Source organism: Dendronephthya gigantea, unplaced genomic scaffold (genome assembly GCF_004324835.1).
Source record: "Dendronephthya gigantea isolate DGI-Jeju-01 unplaced genomic scaffold, DenGig_1.0 000290F, whole genome shotgun sequence".
Taxonomy (NCBI): domain Eukaryota; kingdom Metazoa; phylum Cnidaria; class Anthozoa; order Malacalcyonacea; family Nephtheidae; genus Dendronephthya; species Dendronephthya gigantea.
The window spans coordinates 41,322-47,345 of NW_021163300.1; the positions used below are offsets into that span (position 1 = coordinate 41,322).

Consider the following 6,024-nt stretch of genomic DNA (forward strand, 5'->3'; position numbering starts at 1 on the left):
AAGAACCGTACTGGAAAAATTCTAGCGTACAAATGAGGTCGGCGCATGTCATGAGGAACACGAAATAATCCAGGAAGAAAATCATAATTCAAACCTGAATGCAAAGTAAAATTTTTAGTTCAGGATTTTGGTGTGAAAAGTGCACAACTTTACTTCCCTTACCATTTTAGATAACACTGTACATATTTAACGTAAGTAGTGCTTTCAAGAATGTATCAAGTTTTTATCTTGCAGTGCCTCTGGAAAGTTTCTCAGAACAACATACAACACCTCCCATTCCAATTTCTAGAAAATGAAAAAAGTTGAACTTCAATCGAAACTTAATGCCAGATGATATATTATGATGGAAAAGTTTACCTGTTGTAAGCACACAAGAATAACATTCATTGCCTCGTTGTAAGGCAGTGAGACAATCCCGGTTGTCTTATCTTCTGCAGAACTAAAACAAAATGAGGATGTATTACACTAAGAAGAAAAGGAATTTTGGAAGCAGAATACTGACATGCGTTGCACTATCATCATTAACCAACCTTTTCCTTTCAGAACAAAACGAAGTGAATTTAACTTTTCCAATTTTGTCTTCCACAAGGCCTAGATGTTCTCAGCTCGCAGACTGAGGAAACATTGAAGAATCTTTAAAAAACCACAATGTAAGACATCATAGAAAGATCGCGAGAAATAACATTGAATTTGGCTTACCACAAGTTGTATCTCCGATGTAATAGACGTCCGATAGCGATTGTCATGATGAGTTTTTATGTGCTACACTAATATATTGAATATTCGTTCTGCATGTATTTTGTGACTTCTATAACAAAAAGAATATACAGAACAAAATGCAGGCTGTTTTCTTTCATATTCACATAATACCCCCAACCCCTGTATATTGGTAAATGGCAATTACATAATAGGAAAGGGAGAATAAAAAAAATTATATTTTATATAACACCAGTGTAAAATGAATGATAAATGGAACTGTACAGCAAAATAGGCTATTACTCCTAACAATAATGTTGCACAGAAGCAAGACATTAAATGTCTCAGAAATATTTGGGCTAAAGACCCCGGAATACCACTAAACGATAGCGGTTGAAATGATTATTTGAATAGTATATTCCAACCAGCATATAGTTATAACCTGCATTTGTATTATTAGTAAAAACAATAATCAAAATAATAGGTTGCTTTGTTATCTCAAATTACTCACCCATAGCAAGATGTATTTTAGAAATTCCATATCTTTTCGCTTTTTTGGTACTCTGTTGTCTTCAAAATGTCCCAATTTTACATGTTATCAATCTGTTGTAATTATGAGTAATTTTTGGGCTAGGATGTGCAAAAGAATGGAAGAAATAGCATTTCTTAAGTGTTAGCATAACCGTTGGTAAGCACGTGCTTAAGACAAGCTCGAATCCGAAGTAGGTCAGAATTTCGGCTTTTTGCCCGAATTTGTTTTCCATATTTTTATTATTGTGAAATATTATTGCCGGTGATGCGATAATTCATATCATCAGGTATGTTTATATAAAAAATCGGCAAGAATCTTCTAAAGGCTCGATTTTGACGCTAAATATATCAAAATAGTACTGATTATTTGAACAAAACAACTGCAACCGGTTTTCGTTTGCATTTTGGGCAATACCCTAAGGATTAGGCCGCTTTGATGTGTAATATTGAATATATAAAGCGTGAATATCATACCTGTGAATAGCTATGTATGCATGGCCGTAAAACGCCATATTTCCACTGGAATTTGCAATATTTAGCCTTGAAATTTACTACATTTGCGTTTTTGTCAGTTTGTTATAATTACTATTATTCCATGCCATGCCCAATTCGACAATATTCTAAAAGGTTCAGTAGTTAAATGTACCACATAATCCACATAATTCTAAAGCTGGTGGGGAAAAAAGCCTTTTAATAATGATTGAACTGTGATTTTTTGTGAACTTCATGAGAGAAATAATCGAACAAATACACACATACTGTGATACATTGGCTTGGAATATGCTCCAAAACGTGTGAAATCGAACATTTGTTGTGCAATCACCTTGCAAATATCAATGAAACGGGATCAAAATTTGAATATAGATTAACCAATCTGATTGGTTTTATTGAACCAATCGTGGAGTACAAAAATTGACCAATGGCAAATTGACCTGTGCACAGAAATAACCAATCAAGTTGTCTTAATTTTGCTGAATTATGCAAGAGCCTACAGGCTATAAAACAGAGCCGTCTGCAACCGTTTTATTCAGGTAAGTGAGTTCTTTCTTTAGGTAGGATCAAGGTATGTATAATTATTTTTTAATAGAAGTAGATCCCCGTTTCCACTCTGTTAGCTAAGAATCTCTGTCCCCGTATCTGGAAACACGGCTCACTGCTTGTCTAACTGTGTTTTGCTCTTCGTTTTCTAGAGAGCTATTAATATTTTTTTTGTATTTTTCAGACAAAGACGATCGTAGTTTAGTTTCAGTATCCAACCCTAAGAAGCCACCCCATATCTATGCCGTCAGTTAAACCCCTAGCCACAATTGCCTTCATGGTAATTATGAATGCTTCCTTTTCTAGGAACAACTCACCATATTTTTTGTCGTTTCAGCTACAGAGTTAGTGGGTTGTGGGTTGTTGGATGTTGTGTCGTCGGTTGTGTGTTTTGTGTTGTACGTTCGTATTGTCTGCCAGTCGGTTTGCGAGTTGCCCTGTAGCTCTCGCTTTTTCCTGGCCACACAAAGAACACATTTCGGATACTCCTTTTTAGGAGATTGGGTTCGAGTCCCATGAATGTGTCAATTTTGCGCTGATATCTAATGTGGTCCGTCTCTAATACAACATCCAAAGGACAATCTGCATCCTTTCACCACACCAACTACAAGTGTTTCCTCATACAACAGAATGGAACTTCCAACAGAGTAAGGAGTCACCCATACCCAAGATGAAGTTCTCGTAACTTCTCAAACAGGACAGGATGCGTCACTTGTTAATGAAGTATTCTCGATGTTTAAGGGATCCTCTCAGTTAGACGTCCGATCAGAGGATATTTCAAAGTGGTAAGCTGATTTAAACTTGTGATTACTGTGCGATTACTTCACCCATTTTAATAAATATGAGACCACTAAACTCATTGCTGTCTGCTCATAAACGGCGCACAAAGATAATTTCGATTTTATCTGGAAGTGTTTTATCAAATCAACTAGAAATTGTATCATTTCAAAGAAAAAACATTTACCTATTTGTATAAATTTAGTTCATTTCAAAAGCTTTCCAATAAGTCAAGATATTTATTGCCGAACTTGTACTTTTTAAGTTGAATTTTAGAGAAGCGAAAATACGCAAAGCCTTCCAAAAATCTCGCCTAAAAACCTTCAAATATTTGTAGTATACATTGAGATCAATATTTTCATCTATTTTACTTGAAATACAGTCGCTTTGGCGATTTGTAGTGATATTTCCAACAAACGTGTTTACAAATGGAAACTGGAAAATGTGCATAATATTCCATATCACCATATTGGCAAAAATTTGACAAATATGACTTCTAGGGACAATTTTACCCCGGAAATCGATTACCGGGCTTATTTTACCCCCACGGGGTAGGCAACCTTACGTTTTTGACACCTCTAACCTCACGTGACAACCACATGTGCGTGCGGCTGAGCAACGCCTCGCTATACACAATAACAAATAAAAAAAGCTATATTTTTGGAGTTTTTCTGCCCATCCTGACTTCAAAACTATCAGAAAAGATAACTAAAGCCTTTACAGTTTACATGTAACGGTTAAAAGACGACAGGATAAAATTAACGAAGAAAATAACGATATTCCAAAGGCGAGTTATTTCCGTTTGTAATCCCGTGTAATTTGATATGATTTTTAGAGCTGCACTGCAGTGTCAGGATAACAGCAATATTGATTAATTTCTGGATTAAAACAGAAGCGATTGGGTTAAAGTATTTTTCTTCAGCTATATTTTGGTGGTATTTTGTGCTTTTCAAATTAAACGGATTAATTTAAACATTAAAAAACCAAGATAATTTCATGATATCTGGTGATGGAAGGCATGACAAGAATTATGCCTACACAATATTTGCTGTACAGTTCCATATGTCATTCATTTTACACTGGTGTTATTAAAAATAGATTTATTTTCTCTCTTTCCTATTATGTAATTGCCATTTACCAATATACAGGGGTTGGGGATATTATGTGAATATGAAAGAAAACAGCCGGCATTTTGTTCTGTATTCTTTTTGTTATAGAAGTCACAAAATAACATAGTTCGTTATAGGGTTTTTAGACTAGGCAAAAACACTCCAATGGAATTTTTACCTTTGCGTATAAGCATCACCAACCATGCTACCACAATGATGCTAAAGACGGGCGTCGTGTAAACAATTTCTGTGTGGCAAAGATCCGAAATTTAAAATGAGAAAACTGAAAATAGCTATTAGTAGTTTACCTCGGACACAAGTGTAAGTGCCGGATACTCTTCCAAGACGTTCTCAAGAGTTTTAGGCGCACGAAGGATTTCGTGCCTCCTGGAAGGGAAAGTGACCTCCATTAATTCCTTACTCAGGTCTACGTTTTTGTTTCGACTTTTGGCCATCTCCTTCTTTATCGCCACCACATGTTCCCTGCAGGTTTCTGCCGTCTCGCCTTCAGTTGCTTCCGACAACAACGACAGTTTAGACGACCCAGCCGTTCGTTTGGAGTCACTTTCCTATTTGAATTAAGTGAGCAAGTGTGAATGTGAGTGATGCTAAAACCGAAGTATAGTGAAATTTCACTTAGGATAAAAAAGAAGGAAAACAAGATAACGGTTCGAATTAGAGCTCACGGAACATGGCGATTTTATGTAAGTGCATTACGTATAAGGGGTAAATACTCCTTCGAGTGTCACAGTACTCCTACTTCTCTTCTTTCTTCGTTGGTTTTTAAATATATTTTTGTTTGCTTGTTGCCATGAAGCCTGCAATAAAATCATTTAATATATATTATAGGTCATTTGGTATTTTCCGTTGAAGAGTCATATCTTTTTACACTGTATACTATACAAAAATACGCGACGGTTTTGAACGAGGGTATGTAGAGGATTTATTCAGGCCTGTGAGCATTACGAAATGACCTAGGGTGCTAACTAACCAGCGTATTATACGCACATGAGATAGGCTTGTAAACTTACTGTTTTAGAACCAAGTTTGTCTGCTAAAAACGGCTATTTTTAAATGATTAGAAACGCTACGTGTTCACGTTCCGTTTTCTTAGGATTCGTCGTATGAATCTGAATGGTGGAGCAGACATCACGATTGAACTGATCGCGCAGATTACCAATGAGTTGCTGTTTCTCCAAGGCGGCAGTAACGGATGGGGGAAACTGTAAAGGTATATGTACTCTGTGTCTCCATTTTCAATAGTCACTAATGAATAAAATCAGGTCTTATATAGATCCTTTTCAAAGGGGTATTTTAATGGTCTGTGAGGCGATACCTGAGGACAAGCTAAGTCCAAAACTATAGAATATGAATAGAATGCCATTGAGTGGGGATGTTTCACTTGTTCCATCGGTGTAAAATCTACTATCTCTTAAATAGGAGCGACCATATCATCAGCCAAAGACTCTACCTTGATTGCTACTGGGAATTCCGTTTGCTGTTTGTTTGATACCTCCTGGTCAACTTCGTCCGTGATGGCTTGCCTTATTCGAACAATTTGTCCCACCTTTATATTTATATAAATCCTAAAAGGGGATCTGTCGATGACTTAAGCAAGTCCGCCGTCAACAACTACGTACATCATTGAAATGTAGTATATATAGTATATATATATATATATATATATATATATATATATATTATATATATATATATATAGTATATATATATAATATAATAAATATATATATATATATAATATATATATTATATATATATATATGTATATATATATATATATATATATATATATATATATATATATATATATATATTATACCCAAACACTTCATAAAATGATGATTTTCACGGT

General features: G+C 35.2%; 1 long non-coding RNA gene across 1 annotated transcript; it reads right to left on the reverse strand.

Moving 5' to 3' along the window:
- Positions 1-248: 248 nt before the first annotated feature.
- Positions 249-549, reverse strand: LOC114541426. Its single transcript, XR_003689273.1, has 3 exons — positions 531-549; positions 358-439; positions 249-285 (listed from the first exon to the last, which is right to left on the reverse strand). It is a non-coding gene; the product is annotated as an uncharacterized LOC114541426 (long non-coding RNA).
- Between the last annotated feature and the right edge of the window lie 5,475 nt (positions 550-6,024).